Source organism: Symphalangus syndactylus, chromosome 17 (genome assembly GCF_028878055.3).
Source record: "Symphalangus syndactylus isolate Jambi chromosome 17, NHGRI_mSymSyn1-v2.1_pri, whole genome shotgun sequence".
NCBI lineage: Eukaryota > Metazoa > Chordata > Mammalia > Primates > Hylobatidae > Symphalangus > Symphalangus syndactylus.
In genome coordinates, this window is record NC_072439.2 from 102,938,457 (window position 1) to 102,961,079 (window position 22,623).

The following is a 22,623-nucleotide window of genomic DNA, read 5'->3' on the forward strand; positions in this document are numbered from 1 at the left end:
CGTAGCGCTAAGTGGGTAATAGTGGAAAAAAGAATATGTTCAAATATAAACTACACAGAAGCATTGTATGAAACTTCTTTCTGTTCTGTGCATTCAACTAACAGAGTTGAACCTTACTTTTGATTGAGCCTTTCTGAAACACTCTTTCTGTAGAAACTGCAAATGGACATTCTGAGCGTTAAGAGGCCTCTATTGGGAAAAATAATATCTTCAAATAAAAACTACACAGAAGCATTGTGTGAAACTTATTTCTGATATGTTCATTAGGCTAACAGAGTTAAACCATACTTTTGATTGCGCAGTTCTGAACACTCTTTCTGTAGAAAATGCACGTGGACATTCGGAGCGCTAAGAGGGTAATAGTGGAAAAAGGAATATATTCAAATATAAACTACACAGTAGCATTCTGTGAAAATTCTTTCTGTTCTGTGCATTCAACTAACAGAGTTGAACCTTACTTTTGATTGAGCCGTTCTCAAACACTCTTTCTGTAGAAACTGCAATTGGACATTCTGAGTGCTAAGAGGCGTATATTGGGAAAAAGAATGTCTAAAAATAAAAACTACACAGAAGAATTGTGTGAAACTTCTTTCTGTTCTGTTTGTTCAACTAAAAGTGTTGAACCTTAGTTTTGATTGAGCCGTTCTGAAACCCTCTTTCTGTAGAAAATGCAAGTGGAGATTCGGAGCGCTAAGAGGGTAATAGTGGAAAAAGGAATGTCTCCAAATATAAACTACACAGAATCATTCTGTGAAACTTCCTTCTGATCTGTGCATTCAGCTAACAGAGTTAAACCATACTTTTGATTGAGCAGATCTGAACACTCTTTCTGTAGAAAATGCAACTGGACATTTGGAGCGCTAAGAGCGTAGTAGTGGAAAAAGGAATATATTCAAATATAAACTACACAGAAGCATTCTGTGAAACTTCTTTCTGATCTGAGCATTCAGCTAACAGAGTTAAACCATACTTTTGATTGAGCAGTTTTGAAACACTCTCTCTGTAGAAAATGAAACGGGACATTCGTAGCGCTAAGTGGGTAATAGTGGAAAAAAGAATATGTTCAAATATAAACCACACAGAAGCACTGTATGAAACTTCTTTCTGTTCTGTGCATTCAACTAACAGAGTTGAACCTTACTTTTGATTGAGCCGTTCTGAAACACCCTTTCTGTAGAAACTGCAATTGGACATTCTGAGCGCTAAGAGGCCTCTATTGGGAAAAATAATATCTTCAAATAAAAACTACACAGAAGCATTTTGTGAAACTTATTTCTGATATGTTCATTAAGCTAACAGAGTTAAACCATACTTTTGATTGCACAGTTCTGAACACTCTTTCTGTAGAAAATGCAAGTGGACATTCGGAGCGCTAAGAGGGTAATAGTGGAAAAAGGAATATATTCAAATATAAACTACACAGTAGCATTCTGTGAAAATTCTTTCTGTTCTGTGCATTCAACTAACAGAGTTGAACCTTACTTTTGATTGAGCCGTTCTGAAACACTCTTTCTGTAGAAACTGCAATTGGACATGCTAAGCGCTAAGAGGCCTACATTGGGAAAAAGATTATCTTCAAATAAAAACTACACAGATGCATTCTGTGAAACTTATTTCTGATCTGTAAATTCAGTTAACAGAGATAAAACATATTTTTGATTGAGCAGTTATGAAACACTCTTTTTGTAGAAAATGCAAGTGGAGATTCGGAGCGCTAAGAGGGTAATAGTGGAAAAAGGAATGTCTTCAAATATAAACTACACAGAATCATTCGGTGAAACTTCTTTCTGATCTGTGCATTCACCTAACAGAGTTAAACCATACTTTTGATTGAGCAGATCTGAACACTCTTTCTGTAGAAAATGCAACTGGACATTTGGAGCGCTAAGAGCGTAGTAGTGGAAAAAGGAATATATTCAAATATAAACTACACAGAAGCATTCTGTTAAACTTCTTTCTGATCTGAGCATTCAGCTAACAGAGTTAAACCATACTTTTGATTGAGCAGTTTTGAAACACTCTGTCTGTAGATAATGCAACTGGACATTCGTAGCGCTAAGTGGGTAATAGTGGAAAAAAGAATATGTTCAAATATAAACTACACAGAAGCATTGTATGAAACTTCTTTCTGTTCTGTGCATTCAACTAACAGAGTTGAACCTTACTTTTGATTGAGCCGTTCTCAAACACTCTTTCTGTAGAAACTGCAATTGGACATTCTGAGCGCTAAGAGGCCTATATTGGGAAAAAGAATGTCTACAAATAAAAACTACACAGAAGAATTGTGTGAAACTTCTTTCTGTTCTGTTTGTTCAACTAAAAGAGTTGAACCTTAGTTTTGATTGAGCCGTTCTGAAACACTCTTTCTGTAGAAAATGCAAGTGGAGATTCGGAGCGCTAAGAGGGTAATAGTGGAAAAAGGAATGTCTCCAAATATAAACTACACAGAATCATTCTGTGAAACTTCTTTCTGATCTGTGCATTCAGCTAACAGAGTTAAACCATACTTTTGATTGAGCAGTTTTGAAACACTCTGTCTGTAGAAAATGCAAATGGACATTCGTAGCGCTAAGTGGGTAATAGTGGAAAAAAGAATATGTTCAAATATAAACTACACAGAAGCATTGTATGAAACTTCTTTCTGTTTTGTGCATTCAACTAACAGAGTTGAACCTTAGTTTTGATTGAGCCTTTCTGAAACACTCTTTCTGTAGAAACTGCAATTGGACATTCTGAGCGCTAAGAGGCCTCTATTGGGAAAAATAATATCTTCAAATAAAAACTACACAGAAGCATTGTGTGAAACTTATTTCTGATATGTTCATTAGGCTAACAGAGATAAACCATACTTTTGATTGCGCAGTTCTGAACACTCTTTCTGTAGAAAATGCAAGTGGACATTCGGAGCGCTAAGAGGGTAATAGTGGAAAAAGGAATATATTCAAATATAAACTACACAGTAGCATTCTGTGAAAATTCTTTCTGTTCTGTGCATTCAACTAACAGAGTTGAACCTTACTTTTGATTGAGACGTTCTGAAACACTCTTTCTGTAGAAACTGCAATTGGACATTCTGAGCGCTAGGAGGCCTATATTGGGAAAAAGAATGTCTACAAATAAAAACTACACAGAAGAATTGTGTGAAACTTCCTTCTGTTCTGTTTTTTCAACTAAAAGAGTTGAAACTTAGTTTTGATTGAGCCGTTCTGAAACACTCTTTCTGTAGAAAATGCAATGGAGATTCGGAGCGCTAAGAGGGTAATAGTGGAAAAAGGAATGTCTCCAAATATAAACTACACAGAATCATTCTGTGAAACTTCTTTCTGATCTGTGCATTCAGCTAACAGAGTTAAGCCATACTTTTGATTGAGCAGATCTGAACACTCTTTCCGTAGAAAATACAACTGGACATTTGGAGCGCTAAGAGAGTAGTAGTGGAAAAAGGAATATATTCAAATATAAACTACACAGAAGCATTCTGTGAAACTTCTTTCTGATCTGAGCATTCAGCTAACAGAGTTAAACCATACTTTTGATTGAGCAGTTTTGAAACACTCTCTCTGTAGAAAATGAAACGGGACATTCGTAGCGCTAAGTGGGTAATAGTGGAAAAAAGAATATGTTCAAATATAAACTACACAGAAACACTGTATGAAACTTCTTTCTGTTCTGTGCATTCAACTAACAGAGTTGAACCTTACTTTTGATTGAGCCGTTCTGAAACACCCTTTCTGTAGAAACTGCAATTGGACATTCTGAGCGCTAAGAGGCCTCTATTGGGAAAAATAATATCTTCAAATAAAAACTACACAGAAGCATTTTGTGAAACTTTTTTCTGATATGTTCATTAAGCTAACAGAGTTAAACCATACTTTTGATTGCACAGTTCTGAACACTCTTTCTGTAGAAAATGCAAGTGGACATTCGGAGCGCTAAGAGGGTAATAGTGGAAAAAGGAATATATTCAAATATAAACTACACAGTAGCATTCTGTGAAAATTCTTTCTGTTCTGTGCATTCAACTAACAGAGTTGAACCTTACTTTTGATTGAGCCGTTCTGAAACACTCTTTCTGTAGAAACTGCAATTGGACATGCTAAGCGCTAAGAGGCCTACATTGGGAAAAAGATTATCTTCAAATAAAAACTACACAGATGCATTCTGTGAAACTTATTTCTGATCTGTAAATTCAGTTAACAGAGATAAAACATATTTTTGATTGAGCAGTTATGAAACACTCTTTTTGTAGAAAATGCAAGTGGAGATTCGGAGCGCTAAGAGGGTAATAGTGGAAAAAGGAATGTCTTCAAATATAAACTACACAGAATCATTCGGTGAAACTTCTTTCTGATCTGTGCATTCACCTAACAGAGTTAAACCATACTTTTGATTGAGCAGATCTGAACACACTTTCTGTAGAAAATGCAACTGGACATTTGGAGCGCTAAGAGCGTAGTAGTGGAAAAAGGAATATATTCAAATATAAACTACACAGAAGCATTCTGTTAAACTTCTTTCTGATCTGAGCATTCAGCTAACAGAGTTAAACCATACTTTTGATTGAGCAGTTTTGAAACACTCTGTCTGTAGAAAATGCAACTGGACATTCGTAGCGCTAAGTGGGTAATAGTGGAAAAAAGAATATGTTCAAATATAAACTACACAGAAGCATTGTATGAAACTACTTTCTGTTCTGTGCATTCAACTAACAGAGTTGAAACTTACTTTTGATTGAGCCGTTCTGAAACACTCTTTCTGTAGAAACTGCAATTGGACATTCTGAGTGCTAGGAGGCCTATATTGGGAAAAAGAATATCTACAAATAAAAACTACACAGAAGAATTGTGTGAAACTTCTTTCTGTTCTGTTTGTTCAACAAAAAGAGTTGAACCTTAGTTTTGATTGAGTCGTTCTGAAACACTCTTTCTGTAGAAAATGCAAGTGGACATTCGGAGCGCTAAGAGGGTAATAGTGGAAAAAGGAATATATTCAAATATAAACTACACAGTAGCATTCTGTGAAAATTCTTTCTGTTCTGTGCATTCAACTAACAGAGTTGAACCTCACTTTTGATTGAGCCGTTCTGAAACATTCTTTCTGTAGAAACTGCAATTGGACATGCTAAGCGCTAAGAGGCCTACATTGGGAAAAAGAATATCTTCAAATAAAAACTACACAGATGCATTCTGTGAAACTTATTTCTGATCTGTAAATTCAGTTAACAGAGATAAAACATATTTTTGATTGAGCAGTTATGAAACACTCTTTTTGTAGAAAATGCAAGTGGAGATTCGGAGCGCTAAGAGGGTAATAGTGGAAAAAGGAATGTCTTCAAATATAAACTACACAGAATCATTCGGTGAAACTTCTTTCTGATCTGTGCATTCAGCTAACAGAGTTAAACCATACTTTTGATTGAGCAGATCTGAACACTCTTTCTGTAGAAAATGCAACTGGACATTTGGAGCGCTAAGAGCGTAGTAGTGGAAAAAGGAATATATTCAAATATAAACTACACAGAAGCATTCTGTGAAACTTATTTCTGATCTGAGCATTCAGCTAACAGAGTTAAACCATACCTTTGATTGAGCAGTTTTGAAACACTCTGTCTGTAGAAAATGCAACTGGACATTCGTAGCGCTAAGTGGGTAATAGTGGAAAAAAGAATATGTTCAAATATAAACTACACAGAAGCATTGTATGAAACTACTTTCTGTTCTGTGCATTCAACTAACAGAGTTGAACCTTACTTTTGATTGAGCCGTTCTGAAACACTCTTTCTGTAGAAACTGCAATTGGACATTCTGAGCGATAGGAGGCCTATATTGTGAAAAAGAATGTCTACAAATAAAAACTACACAGAAGAATTGTGTGAAACTTCTTTCTGTTCTGTTTGTTCAACTAAAAGAATTGAACCTTAGTTTTGATTGAGCCGTTCTGAAACACTCTTTCTGTAGAAAATGCAACTGGAGATTCGGAGAGCTAAGAGGGTAATAGTGGAAAAAGGAATGTCTCCAAATATAAACTACACAGAATCATTCTGTGAAACTTCTTTCTGATCTGTGCATTCAGCTAACAGAGTTAAACCATACTTTTGATTGAGCAGATCTGAACACTCTTTCTGTAGAAAATGCAACTGGACATTTGGAGCGCTAAGAGGGTAGTAGTGGAGAAAGGAATATATTCAAATATAAACTACACAGAATCATTCTGTGAAACTTCTTTCTGATCTGGGCATTCAGCTAACAGAGTTAAACCATACATTTGATTGAGCAGTTTTGAAACACTCTGTCTGTAGAAAATGCAACGGGACATTCGTAGCGCTAAGTGGGTAATAGTGGAAAAAAGAATATGTTCAAATATAAACTACACAGAAGCATTGTATGAAACTACTTTCTGTTCTGTGCATTCAACTAACAGAGTTGAACCTTACTTTTGATTGAGCCGTTCTGAAACACTCTTTCTGTAGAAACTGCAATTGGACATTCTGAGCGCTAAGAGGCCTCTATTGCGAAAAATAATATCTTCAAAAAAAACTACACAGAAGCATTGTGTGAAACTTATTTCTGATATGTTTATTAAGCTAACAGAGTTAAACCATACTTTTGATTGCGCAGTTCTTAACACTCTTTCTGTAGAAAATGCAAGTGGACCTTCGGAGCGCTAAGAGGGTAATAGTGGAAAAAGGAATATATTCAAATATAAACTACACAGTAGCATTCTGTGAAAATTCTTCCTGTTCTGTGCATTCAACTAACAGAGTTGAACCTTACTTTTGATTGAGCCGTTCTGAAACTCTCTTTCTGTAGAAACTGCAATTGGACATGATAAGCGCTAAGAGGCCTACATTGGGAAAAAGAATATCTTCAAATAAAAACTACACAGATGCATTCTGTGAAACTTATTTCTGATCTGTAAATTCAGTTAACAGAGATAAAACATATTTTTGATTGAGCAGTTATGAAACACTCTTTTTGTAGAAAATGCAAGTGGAGATTCGGAGCGCTAAGAGGGTAATAGTGGAAAAAGGAATGTCTTCAAATATAAACTACACAGAATCATTCGGTGAAACTTCTTTCTGATCTGTGCATTCAGCTAACAGAGTTAAATCATACTTTTGATTGAGCAGATCTGAACACTCTTTCTGTAGAAAATGCAACTGGACATTTGGAGCGCTAAGAGCGTAGTAGTGGAAAAAGGAATATATTCAAATATAAACTACACAGAAGCATTCTGTGAAACTTATTTCTGATCTGAGCATTCAGCTAACAGAGTTAAACCGTACATTTGATTGAGCAGTTTTGAAACACTCTGTCTGTAGAAAATGCAACTGGACATTCATAGCGCTAAGTGGGTAATAGTGGAAAAAAGAATATGTTCAAATATAAACTACACAGAAGCATTGTATGAAACTTCTTTCTGTTCTGTGCATTCAACTAACAGAGTTGAACCTTACTTTTGATTGAGCCGTTCTGAAACACTCTTTCTGCAGAAACTGCAATTGGACATTCTGAGCGCTAGGAGGCCTATATTGGGAAAAAGAATGTCTACAAATAAAAACTACACAGAAGAATTGTGTGAAACTTCTTTCTGTTCTGTTTGTTCAACTAAAAGAATTGAACCTTAGTTTTGATTGAGCCGTTCTGAAACACTCTTTCTGTATAAAATGCAAGAGGAGATTCGGAGAGCTAAGAGGGTAATAGTGGAAAAAGGAATGTATCCAAATATAAACTACACAGAATCATTCTGTGAAACTTCTTTCTGATCTGTGCATTGAGCTAACAGAGTTAAACCATACTTTTGATTGAGCAGATCTGAACACTCTTTCTGTAGAAAATGCAACTGGACATTTGGAGCGCTAAGAGAGTAGTAGTGGAAAAAGGAATATATTCAAATATAAACTACACAGAAGCATTCTGTGAAACTTCTTTCTGATCTGAGCATTCAGCTAACAGAGTTAAACCATACTTTTGATTGAGCAGTTTTGAAACACTCTGTCTGTAGAAAATGCAACGGGACATTCGTAGCGCTAAGTGAGTAATAGTGGAAAAAAAATATGTTCAAATATAAACTACACAGAAGCATTGTATGAAACTTCTTTCTGTTCTGTGCATTCAACTAACAGAGTTGAACCTTACTTTTGATTGAGCCGTTCTGAAACACTCTTTCTGTAGAAACTGCAATTGGACATTCTGAGCGCTAAGAGGCCCCTATTGGGAAAAATAATATCTTCAAATAAAAACTACACAGAAGCATTGTGTGAAACTTATTTCTGATATGTTCATTAAGTTAACAGAGTTAAACCATACTTTTGATTGCGCAGTTCTTAACACTCTTTCTGTAGAAAATGCAAGTGGACCTTCGGAGCGCTAAGAGGGTAATAGTGGAAAAAGGAATATATTCAAATATAAACTACACAGTAGCATTCTGTGAAAATTCTTTCTGTTCTGTGCATTCAACTAACAGAGTTGAACCTTACTTTTGATTGAGCCGTTCTGAAACTCTCTTCCTGTAGAAACTGCAATTGGACATGCTAAGCGCTAAGAGGCCTACATTGGGAAAAAGAATATCTTCAAATAAAAACTACACAGATGCATTCTGTGAAACTTATTTCTGATCTGTAAATTCAGTTAACAGAGATAAAACATATTTTAGATTGAGCAGTTATGAAACAATCTTTTTGTAGAAAATGCAAGTGGAGATTCGGAGCGCTAAGAGGGTAATAGTGGAAAAAGGAATGTCTTCAAATATAAACTACACAGAATCATTCGGTGAAACTTCTTTCTGATCTGTGCATTCAGCTAACAGAGTTTAATCATACTTTTGATTGAGCAGATCTGAACACTCTTTCTGTAGAAAATGCAACTGGACATTTGGAGCGCTAAGAGCGTAGTAGTGGAAAAAGGAATATATTCAAATATAAACTACACAGAAGCATTCTGTGAAACTTCTTTCTGATCTGAGCATTCAGCTAACAGAGTTAAACCATACTTTTGATTGAGCAGATTTGAAACACTCTGTCTGTAGAAAATGCAACGGGACATTCGTAGCGCTAAGTGGGTAATAGTGGAAAAAAGAATATGTTCAAATATAAACTACACAGAAGCATTGTATGAAACTTCTTTCTGTTCTGTGCATTCAAATAACAGAGTTGAACCTTACTTTTGATTGAGCCGTTCTGAAACACTCTTTCTGTAGATACTGCAATTGGACATTCTGACCGCTAAGAGGCCTCTATTGCGAAAAATAATATCTTCAAATAAAAACTACACAGAAGCATTGTGTGAAACTTATTTCTGATATGTTCATTAAGCTAACAGAGTTAAACCATACATTTGATTGCGCAGTTCTGAACACTCTTTCTGTAGAAAATGCAAGTGGACATTCCGAGCGCTAAGAGGGTAATAATGGAATAAAGAATATATTTAAATATAAACTACACAGTAGCATTCTGTGAAAATCCTTTCTGTTCTGTGCATTCAACTAACAGAGTTGAACCTTACTTTTGATTGAGCCGTTCTGAAACACTCTTTCTGTAGAAACTGCAATTGGACATGCTAAGCGCTAAGAGGCCTACATTGGGAAAAAGAATATCTTCAAATAAAAACTACACAGATGCATTCTGTGAAACTTATTTCTGATCTGTAAATTCAGTTAACAGAGATAAAACATATTTTTGATTGAGCAGTTATGAAACACTCTTTTTGTGGAAAATGCAAGTGGAGATTCGGAGCGCTAAGTCGATAATAGTGGAAAAAGGAATGTCTTCAAATATAAACTACACAGAATCATTCGGTGAAACTTCTTTCTGATCTGTGCATTCAGCTAACAGAGTTAAACCATACTTTTGATTGAGCAGATCTGAACACTCTTTCTGTAGAAAATGCAACTGGACATTTGGAGCGCTAAGAGCGTAGTAGTGGAAAAAGGAATATATTCAAATATAAACTACACAGAAGCATTCTGTGAAACTTCTTTCTGATCTGAGCATTCAGCTAACAGAGTTAAAACATACTTTTGATTGAGCAGATCTGAACACTCTTTCTGTAGAAAATGCAACTGGACATTTGGAGCGCTAAGAGCGTAGTAGTGGAAAAAGGAATATATTCAAATATAAACTACACAGAAGCATTCTGTGAAACTTCTTTCTGATCTGAGCATTCAGCTAACAGAGTTAAACCATACTTTGGATTGAGCAGTTTTGAAACACTCTGTCTGTAGAAAATGCAACTGGACATTCGTAGCGCTAAGTGGGTAATAGTGGAAAAAAGAATATGTTCAAATATAAACTACACAGAAGCATTGTATGAAACTTCTTTCTGTTCTGTGCATTCAACTAACAGAGTTGAACCTTACTTTTGATTGAGCCGTTCTGAAACACTCTTTCTGTAGAAACTGCAATTGGACATTCTGAGCGCTAGGAGGCCTATATTGGGAAAAAGAATGTCTACAAATAAAAACTACACAGAAGAATTGTGTGAAACTTCTTTCTGTTCTGTTTGTTCAACTAAAAGAGTTGAACCTTAGTTTTGATTGAGCCGTTCTGAAACAATCTTTCTGTAGAAAATGCAAGAGGAGATTCGGAGAGCTAAGAGGGTAATAGTGGAAAAAGGAATATCTCCAAATATAAACTACACAGAATCATTCTGTGAAACTTCTTTCTGATCTGTGCATTGAGCTAACAGAGTTAAACCATACTTTTGATTGAGCAGATCTGAACTCTCTTTCTGTAGAAAATGCAACTGGACATTTGGAGCGCTAAGAGAGTAGTAGTGGAAAAAGGAATATATTCAAATATAAACTACACAGAAGCATTCTGTGAAACTTCTTTCTGATCTGAGCATTCAGCTAACAGAGTTAAACCATACTTTTGATTGAGCAGTTTTGAAACACTCTCTCTGTAGAAAATGAAACGGGACATTCGTAGCGCTAAGTGGGTAATAGTGGAAAAAAGAATATGTTCAAATATAAACTACACAGAAACATTGTATGAAACTTCTTTCTGTTCTGTGCATTCAACTAACAGAGTTGAACCTTACTTTTGATTGAGCCGTTCTGAAACACTCTTTCTGTAGAAACTGCAATTGGACATTCTGAGCGCTAAGAGGCCTCTATTGGGAAAAATAATATCTTCAAATAAAAACTACACAGAAGCACTGTGTGAAACTTATTTCTGATATGTTCATTAAGCTAACAGAGTTAAACCATACTTTTGATTGCACAGTTCTGAACACTCTTTCTGTAGAAAATGCAAGTGGACATTCGGAGCGCTAAGAGGGTAATAGTAGAAAAAGGAATATATTCAAATATATACTACACAGTAGCATTCTGTGAAAATTCTTTCTGTTCTGTGCATTCAACTTACAGAGTTGAACCTTACTTTTGATTGAGCCGTTCTGAAACACTCTTTCTGTAGAAACTGCAATTGGACATGCTAAGCGCTAAGAGGCCTACATTTTGAAAAAGAATATCTTCAAATAAAAACTACACAGATGCATTCTGTGAAACTTATTTCTGATCTGTAAATTCAGTTAACAGAGATAAAACATATTTTTGATTGAGCAGTTATGAAACACTCTTTTTGTAGAAAATGCAAGTGGAGATTCGGAGCGCTAAGAGGGTAATAGTGGAAAAAGGAATGTCTTCAAATATAAACTACACAGAATCATTCGGTGAAACTTCTTTCTGATCTGAGCATTCAGCTAACAGAGTTAAACCGTACTTTTGAATGAGCAGTTTTGAAACACTCTGTCTGTAGAAAATGCAACTGGACATTCATAGCGCTAAGTGGGTAATAGTGGAAAAAAGAATATGTTCAAATATAAACTACACAGAAGCATTGTATGAAACTTCTTTCTGTTCTGTGCTTTCAACTAACAGAGTTGAACCTTACATTTGATTGAGCCGTTCTGAAACACTCTTTCTGTAGAAACTGCAATTGGACATTCTGAGCGCTAGGAGGCCTATATTGGGAAAAAGAATGTCTACAAATAAAAACTACACAGAAAAATTGTGTGAAACTTCTTTCTGTTCTGTTTGTTCAACTAAAAGAGTTGAACCTTAGTTTTGATTGAGCCGTTCTGAAACAATCTTTCTGTAGAAAATGCAAGAGGAGATTCGGAGAGCTAAGAGGGTAATAGTGGAAAAAGGAATGTCTCCAAATATAAACTACACAGAATCATTCTGTGAAACTTCTTTCTGATCTGTGCATTGAGCTAACAGAGTTAAACCATACTTTTGATTGAGCAGATCTGAACTCTCTTTCTGTAGAAAATGCAACTGGACATTTGGAGCGCTAAGAGAGTAGTAGTGGAAAAAGGAATATATTCAAATATAAACTACACAGAAGCATTCTGTGAAAATTCTTTCTGATCTGAGCATTCAGCTAACAGAGTTAAACCATACTTTTGATTGAGCAGTTTTGAAACACTCTCTCTGTAGAAAATGAAACGGGACATTCGTAGCGCTAAGTGGGTAATAGTGGAAAAAAGAATATGTTCAAATATAAACTACACAGAAGCATTGTATGAAACTTCTTTCTGTTCTGTGCATTCAACTAACAGAGTTGAACCTTACTTTTGATTGAGCCGTTCTGAAACACTCTTTCTGTAGAAACTGCAATTGGACATTCTGAGCGCTAAGAGGCCTCTATTGGGAAAAATAATATCTTCAAATAAAAACTACACAGAAGCATTGTGTGAAACTTATTTCTGATATGTTCATTAAGCTAACAGAGTTAAACCATACTTTTGATTGCACAGTTCTGAACACTCTTTCTGTAGAAAATGCAAGTGGACATTCGGAGCGCTAAGAGGTTAATAGTAGAAAAAGGAATATATTCAAATATAAACTACACAGTAGCATTCTGTGAAAATTCTTTCTGTTCTGTGCATTCAACTTACAGAGTTGAACCTTACTTTTGATTGAGCCGTTCTGAAACACTCTTTCTGTAGAAACTGCAATTGGACATGCTAAGCGCTAAGAGGCCTACATTGGGAAAAAGAATATCTTCAAATAAAAACTACACAGATGCATTCTGTGAAACTTATTTCTGATCTGTAAATTCAGTTAACAGAGATAAAACATATTTTTGATTGAGCAGTTATGAAACACTCTTTTTGTAGAAAATGCAAGTGGAGATTCGGAGCGCTAAGAGGGTAATAGTGGAAAAAGGAATGTCTTCAAATATAAACTACACAGAATCATTCGGTGAAACTTCTTTCTGATCTGTGCATGCAGCTAACAGAGTTAAACCATACTTTTGATTGAGCAGATCTGAACACTCTTTCTGTAGAAAACGCAACTGGACATTTGGAGCGCTAAGAGCGTAGTAGTGGAAAAAGGAATATATTCAAATATAAACTACACAGAAGCATTCTGTGAAACTTCTTTCTGATCTGAGCATTCAGCTAACAGAGTTAAACCGTACTTTTGAATGAGCAGTTTTGAAACACTCTGTCTGTAGAAAATGCAACTGGACATTCATAGCGCTAAGTGGGTAATAGTGGAAAAAAGAATATGTTCAAATATAAACTACACAGAAGCATTGTATGAAACTTCTTTCTGTTCTGTGCTTTCAACTAACAGAGTTGAACCTTACATTTGATTGAGCCGTTCTGAAACACTCTTTCTGTAGAAACTGCAATTGGACATTCTGAGCGCTAGGAGGCCTATATTGGGAAAAAGAATGTCTACAAATAAAAACTACACAGAAAAATTGTGTGAAACTTCTTTCTGTTCTGTTTGTTCAACTAAAAGAGTTGAACCTTAGTTTTGATTGAGCCGTTCTGAAACAATCTTTCTGTAGAAAATGCAAGAGGAGATTCGGAGAGCTAAGAGGGTAATAGTGGAAAAAGGAATGTCTCCAAATATAAACTACACAGAATCATTCTGTGAAACTTCTTTCTGATCTGTGCATTGAGCTAACAGAGTTAAACCATACTTTTGATTGAGCAGATCTGAACTCTCTTTCTGTAGAAAATGCAACTGGACATTTGGAGCGCTAAGAGAGTAGTAGTGGAAAAAGGAATATATTCAAATATAAACTACACAGAAGCATTCTGTGAAACTTCTTTCTGATCTGAGCATTCAGCTAACAGAGTTAAACCATACTTTTGATTGAGCAGTTTTGAAACACTCTCTCTGTAGAAAATGAAACGGGACATTCGTAGCGCTAAGTGGGTAATAGTGGAAAAAAGAATATGTTCAAATATAAACTACACAGAAGCATTGTATGAAACTTCTTTCTGTTCTGTGCATTCAACTAACAGAGTTGAACCTTACTTTTGATTGAGCCGTTCTGAAACACTCTTTCTGTAGAAACTGCAATTGGACATTCTGAGCGCTAAGAGGCCTCTATTGGGAAAAATAATATCTTCAAATAAAAACTACACAGAAGCATTGTGTGAAACTTATTTCTGATATGTTCATTAAGCTAACAGAGTTAAACCATACTTTTGATTGCACAGTTCTGAACACTCTTTCTGTAGAAAATGCAAGTGGACATTCGGAGCGCTAAGAGGTTAATAGTAGAAAAAGGAATATATTCAAATATAAACTACACAGTAGCATTCTGTGAAAATTCTTTCTGTTCTGTGCATTCAACTTACAGAGTTGAACCTTACTTTTGATTGAGCCGTTCTGAAACACTCTTTCTGTAGAAACTGCAATTGGACATGCTAAGCGCTAAGAGGCCTACATTGGGAAAAAGAATATCTTCAAATAAAAACTACACAGATGCATTCTGTGAAACTTATTTCTGATCTGTAAATTCAGTTAACAGAGATAAAACATATTTTTGATTGAGCAGTTATGAAACACTCTTTTTGTAGAAAATGCAAGTGGAGATTCGGAGCGCTAAGAGGGTAATAGTGGAAAAAGGAAAGTCTTCAAATATAAACTACACAGAATCATTCGGTGAAACTTCTTTCTGATCTGTGCATGCAGCTAACAGAGTTAAACCATACTTTTGATTGAGCAGATCTGAACACTCTTTCTGTAGAAAACGCAACTGGACATTTGGAGCGCTAAGAGCGTAGTAGTGGAAAAAGGAATATATTCAAATATAAACTACACAGAAGCATTCTGTGAAACTTCTTTCTGATCTGAGCATTCAGCTAACAGAGTTAAACCGTACTTTTGAATGAGCAGTTTTGAAACACTCTGTCTGTAGAAAATGCAACTGGACATTCATAGCGCTAAGTGGGTAATAGTGGAAAAAAGAATATGTTCAAATATAAACTACACAGAAGCATTGTATGAAACTTCTTTCTGTTCTGTGCATTCAACTAACAGAGTTGAACCTTACATTTGATTGAGCCGTTCTGAAACACTCTTTCTGTAGAAACTGCAATTGGACATTCTGAGCGATAGGAGGCCTATATTGGGAAAAAGAATGTCTACAAATAAAAACTACACAGAAGAATTTTGTGAAACTTCTTTCTGTTCTGTTTGTTCAACTAAAAGAGTTGAACCTTAGTTTAGATTGAGCCGTTCTGAAACACTCTTTCTGTAGAAAATGCAAGTGGAGATTCGGAGCGCTAAGAGGGTAATAGTGGAAAAAGGAATGTCTCCATATATAAACTACACAGAATCATTCTGTGAAACTTCTTTCTGATCTGTGCATTCAGCTAACAGAGTTAAACCATACTTTTGATTGAGCAGATCTGAACACTCTTTCTGTAGAAAATGCAACTGGACATTTGGAGCGCTAAGAGAGTAGTAGTGGAAAAAGGAATATATTCAAATATAAACTACACAGAAGCATTCTGTGAAACTTCTTTCTGATCTGAGCATTCAGCTAACAGAGTTAAACCATACTTTTCATTGAGCAGATTTGAGACACTCTGTCTGTAGAAATTGCAACGGGACATTCGTAGCGCTAAGAGGGTAATAGTGGAAAAAAGAATATGTTCAAATATAAACTACACAGAAGCATTGTATGAAACTTCTTTCTGTTCTGTGCATTCAACTAACAGAGTTGAACCTTACTTTTGATTGAGCCGTTCTGAAACACTCTTTCTGTAGAAACTGCAATTGGACATTCTGAGCGCTAAGAGACCTCTATTGGGAAAAATAATATCTTCAAATAAAAACTACACAGAAGCATTGTGTGAAACTTATTTCTGATATGTTCATTAAGCTAACAGAGTTAAACCATACTTTTGATTGCGCAGTTCTGAACACTCTTTCTGTAGAAAATGCAAGTGGACATTCGGAGCGCTAAGAGGGTAATAGTGGAAAAAGGAATATATTCATATATAAACTACACAGTAGCATTCTGTGAAAATTCTTTCTGTTCTGTGCATTCAACTAACAGAGTTGAACCTTACTTTTGATTGAGCCGTTCTGAAACACTCTTTCTGTAGAAACTGCAATTGGACATGCTAAGCGCTAAGAGGCCTACATTGGGAAAAAGAATATCTTCAAATAAAAACTACACAGATGCATTCTGTGAAACTTATTTCTGATCTGTAAATTCAGTTAACAGAGATAAAACATATTTTTGATTGAGCAGTTATGAAACACTCTTTTTGTAGAAAATGCAAGTGGAGATTCGGAGCGCTAAGAGGGTAATAGTGGAAAAAGGAATGTCTTCAAATATAAACTACACAGAATCATTCGGTGAAACTTCTTTCTGATCTGTGCATTCAGCTAACAGAGTTAAACCATACTTTTGATTGAGCAGATCTGAACACTCTTTCTGTAGAAAATGCAACTGGACATTTGGAGCGCTAAGAGCGTTGTAGTGGAAAAAGGAATATATTCAAATATAAACTACACAGAAGCATTCTGTGAAACTTCTTTCTGATCTGAGCATTCAGCTAACAGATTTAAACCATAGTTTTGATTGAGCAGTTTTGAAACACTCTGTCTGTAGAAAATGCAACTGGACATTCGTAGCGCTAAGTGGGTAATAGTGGAAAAAAGAATATGTTCAAATATAAACTACACAGAAGCATTGTATGAAACTACTTTCTGTTCTGTGCATTCAACTAACAGAGTTGAACCTTACTTTTGATTGAGCCTTTCTGAAACACTCTTTCTGTAGAAACTGCAATTGGACATTCTGAGCGCTAGGAGGCCTATATTGGGAAAAAGAATGTCTACAAATAAAAACTACACAGAAGAATTGTGTGAAACTTTTTTCTGTTCTGTTTGTTCAACTAAAGAGTTGAACCTTAGTTTTGATTGAGCCGTTCTGAAACACTCTTTCTGTAGAAAATGCAAGTGGAGATTCGGAGAGCTAAGAGGGTAATAGTGGAAATAGGAATGTCTCCAAATATAAACTACACAGAATCATTCTGTGAAACTTCTTTCTGATCTGTGCATTCAGCTAACAGAGTTAAACCATACTTTTGATTGAGCAGATCTGAACACTCTTTCTGTAGAAAATGCAACTGGACATTTGGAGCGCTAAGAGGGTAGTAGTGGAAAAAGGAATATATTCAAATATAAACTACACAGAAGCATTCTGTGAAACTTCTTTCTGATCTGAGCATTCAGCTAACAGATTTAAACCATACTTTTGATTGAGCAGATTTGAAACACTCTGTCTGTAGAAAATGAAACGGCACATTCGTAGCGCTAAGTGGGTAATAGTGGAAAAAAGAATATGTTCAAATATAAACTACACAGAAGCATTGTATGAAACTACTTTCTGTTCTGTGCATTCAACTAACAGAATTGAACCTTACTTTTGATTGAGCCGTTCTGAAACACTCTTTCTGTAGAAACTGCAATTGGACATTCTGAGCGCTAAGAGGCCTCTATTGCGTGAAATAATATCTTCAAATAAAAACTACACAGAAGCATTGTGTGAAACTTATTTCTGATATGTTCATTAAGCTAACAGAGTTAAACCATACTTTTGATTGCGCAGTTCTTAACACTCTTTCTGTAGAAAATGCAAGTGGACATTCGGAGCGCTAAGAGGGTAATAGTGGAAAAAGGAATATATTCAAATATAAACTACACAGCAGCATTCTGTGAAAATTCTTTCTGTTCTGTGCATTCAACTAACAGAGTTGAACCTTACTTTTGATTGAGCCGTTCTGAAACACTCTTTCTGTAGAAACTGCAATTGGACATGCTAAGCGCTAAGAGGCCTACATTGGGAAAAAGAATATCTTCAAATAAAAACTACACAGATGCATTCTGTGAAACTTATTTCTGATCTGTAAATTCAGTTAACAGAGATAAAACATATTTTTGATTGAGCAGTTATGAAACACACTTTTTGTAGAAAATGCAAGTGGAGATTCGGAGCGCTAAGAGGGTAATAGTGGAAAAAGGAAAGTCTTCAAATATAAACTACACAGAATCATTCGGTGAAACTTCTTTCTGATCTGTGCATGCAGCTAACAGAGTTAAACCATACTTTTGATTGAGCAGATCTGAACACTCTTTCTGTAGAAAACGCAACTGGACATTTGGAGCGCTAAGAGCGTAGTAGTGGAAAAAGGAATATATTCAAATATAAACTACACAGAAGCATTCTGTGAAACTTCTTTCTGATCTGAGCATTCAGCTAACAGAGTTAAACCGTACTTTTGAATGAGCAGTTTTGAAACACTCTGTCTGTAGAAAATGCAACTGGACATTCATAGCGCTAAGTGGGTAATAGTGGAAAAAAGAATATGTTCAAATATAAACTACACAGAAGCATTGTATGAAACTTCTTTCTGTTCTGTGCATTCAACTAACAGAGTTGAACCTTACATTTGATTGAGCCGTTCTGAAACACTCTTTCTGTAGAAACTGCAATTGGACATTCTGAGCGATAGGAGGCCTATATTGGGAAAAAGAATGTCTACAAATAAAAACTACACAGAAGAATTTTGTGAAACTTCTTTCTGTTCTGTTTGTTCAACTAAAAGAGTTGAACCTTAGTTTAGATTGAGCCGTTCTGAAACACTCTTTCTGTAGAAAATGCAAGTGGAGATTCGGAGCGCTAAGAGGGTAATAGTGGAAAAAGGAATGTCTCCATATATAAACTACACAGAATCATTCTGTGAAACTTCTTTCTGATCTGTGCATTCAGCTAACAGAGTTAAACCATACTTTTGATTGAGCAGATCTGAACACTCTTTCTGTAGAAAATGCAACTGGACATTTGGAGCGCTAAGAGAGTAGTAGTGGAAAAAGGAATATATTCAAATATAAACTACACAGAAGCATTCTGTGAAACTTCTTTCTGATCTGAGCATTCAGCTAACAGAGTTAAACCATACTTTTCATTGAGCAGATTTGAGACACTCTGTCTGTAGAAATTGCAACGGGACATTCGTAGCGCTAAGAGGGTAATAGTGGAAAAAAGAATATGTTCAAATATAAACTACACAGAAGCATTGTATGAAACTTCTTTCTGTTCTGTGCATTCAACTAACAGAGTTGAACCTTACTTTTGATTGAGCCGTTCTGAAACACTCTTTCTGTAGAAACTGCAATTGGACATTCTGAGCGCTAAGAGACCTCTATTGGGAAAAATAATATCTTCAAATAAAAACTACACAGAAGCATTGTGTGAAACTTATTTCTGATATGTTCATTAAGCTAACAGAGTTAAACCATACTTTTGATTGCGCAGTTCTGAACACTCTTTCTGTAGAAAATGCAAGTGGACATTCGGAGCGCTAAGAGGGTAATAGTGGAAAAAGGAATATATTCATATATAAACTACACAGTAGCATTCTGTGAAAATTCTTTCTGTTCTGTGCATTCAACTAACAGAGTTGAACCTTACTTTTGATTGAGCCGTTCTGAAACACTCTTTCTGTAGAAACTGCAATTGGACATGCTAAGCGCTAAGAGGCCTACATTGGGAAAAAGAATATCTTCAAATAAAAACTACACAGATGCATTCTGTGAAACTTATTTCTGATCTGTAAATTCAGTTAACAGAGATAAAACATATTTTTGATTGAGCAGTTATGAAACACTCTTTTTGTAGAAAATGCAAGTGGAGATTCGGAGCGCTAAGAGGGTAATAGTGGAAAAAGGAATGTCTTCAAATATAAACTACACAGAATCATTCGGTGAAACTTCTTTCTGATCTGTGCATTCAGCTAACAGAGTTAAACCATACTTTTGATTGAGCAGATCTGAACACTCTTTCTGTAGAAAATGCAACTGGACATTTGGAGCGCTAAGAGCGTTGTAGTGGAAAAAGGAATATATTCAAATATAAACTACACAGAAGCATTCTGTGAAACTTCTTTCTGATCTGAGCATTCAGCTAACAGATTTAAACCATAGTTTTGATTGAGCAGTTTTGAAACACTCTGTCTGTAGAAAATGCAACTGGACATTCGTAGCGCTAAGTGGGTAATAGTGGAAAAAAGAATATGTTCAAATATAAACTACACAGAAGCATTGTATGAAACTACTTTCTGTTCTGTGCATTCAACTAACAGAGTTGAACCTTACTTTTGATTGAGCCTTTCTGAAACACTCTTTCTGTAGAAACTGCAATTGGACATTCTGAGCGCTAGGAGGCCTATATTGGGAAAAAGAATGTCTACAAATAAAAACTACACAGAAGAATTGTGTGAAACTTTTTTCTGTTCTGTTTGTTCAACTAAAGAGTTGAACCTTAGTTTTGATTGAGCCGTTCTGAAACACTCTTTCTGTAGAAAATGCAAGTGGAGATTCGGAGAGCTAAGAGGGTAATAGTGGAAATAGGAATGTCTCCAAATATAAACTACACAGAATCATTCTGTGAAACTTCTTTCTGATCTGTGCATTCAGCTAACAGAGTTAAACCATACTTTTGATTGAGCAGATCTGAACACTCTTTCTGTAGAAAATGCAACTGGACATTTGGAGCGCTAAGAGGGTAGTAGTGGAAAAAGGAATATATTCAAATATAAACTACACAGAAGCATTCTGTGAAACTTCTTTCTGATCTGAGCATTCAGCTAACAGATTTAAACCATACTTTTGATTGAGCAGATTTGAAACACTCTGTCTGTAGAAAATGAAACGGCACATTCGTAGCGCTAAGTGGGTAATAGTGGAAAAAAGAATATGTTCAAATATAAACTACACAGAAGCATTGTATGAAACTACTTTCTGTTCTGTGCATTCAACTAACAGAATTGAACCTTACTTTTGATTGAGCCGTTCTGAAACACTCTTTCTGTAGAAACTGCAATTGGACATTCTGAGCGCTAAGAGGCCTCTATTGCGTGAAATAATATCTTCAAATAAAAACTACACAGAAGCATTGTGTGAAACTTATTTCTGATATGTTCATTAAGCTAACAGAGTTAAACCATACTTTTGATTGCGCAGTTCTTAACACTCTTTCTGTAGAAAATGCAAGTGGACATTCGGAGCGCTAAGAGGGTAATAGTGGAAAAAGGAATATATTCAAATATAAACTACACAGCAGCATTCTGTGAAAATTCTTTCTGTTCTGTGCATTCAACTAACAGAGTTGAACCTTACTTTTGATTGAGCCGTTCTGAAACACTCTTTCTGTAGAAACTGCAATTGGACATGCTAAGCGCTAAGAGGCCTACATTGGGAAAAAGAATATCTTCAAATAAAAACTACACAGATGCATTCTGTGAAACTTATTTCTGATCTGTAAATTCAGTTAACAGAGATAAAACATATTTTTGATTGAGCAGTTATGAAACACACTTTTTGTAGAAAATGCAAGTGGAGATTCGGAGCGCTAAGAGGGTAATAGTGGAAAAAGGAATGTCTTCAAATATAAACTATACAGAATCATTCGGTGAAACATCTTTCTGATCTGTGCATTCAGCTAACAGAGTTAAATCATACTTTTGATTGAGCAGATCTGAACACTCTTTCTGTAGAAAATGCAACTGGACATTTGGAGCGCTAAGAGCGTAGTAGTGGAAAAAGGAATATATTCAAATATAAACTACACAGAAGCATTCTGTGAAACTTCTTTCTGATCTGAGCATTCAGCTAACAGATTTAAACCGTACTTTTGATTGAGCAGTTTTGAAACACTCTGTCTGTAGAAAATGCAACTGGACATTCATAGCGCTAAGTGGGTAATAGTGGAAAAAAGAATATGTTCAAATATAAACTACACAGAAGCATTGTATGAAACTTCTTTCTGTTCTGTGCATTCAACTAACAGAGTTGAACCTTACTTTTGATTGAGCCGTTCTGAAACACTCTTTCTGTAGAAACTGCAATTGGACATTCTGAGAGCTAGGAGGCCTATATTGGGAAAAAGAATGTCTACAAATAAAAACTACACAGAAGAATTGTGTGAAACTTCTTTCTGTTCTGTTTGTTCAACTAAATGTGTTGAACCTTAGTTTTGATTGAGCCGTTCTGAAACACTCTTTCTGTAGAAAATGCAAGTGGAGATTCGGAGAGCTAAGAGGGTAATAGTGGAAAAAGGAATGTCTCCAAATATAAACTACACAGAATCATTCTGTGAAAATTCTTTCTGATCTGTGCATTGAGCTAACAGAGTTAAACCATACTTTTGATTGAGCAGATCTGAACACTCTTTCTGTAGAAAATGCAACTGGACATTTGGAGCGCAAAGAGGGTAGTAGTGGAAAAAGGAATATATTCAAATATAAACTACACAGAAGCATTCTGTGAAACTTCTTTCTGATCTCAGCATTC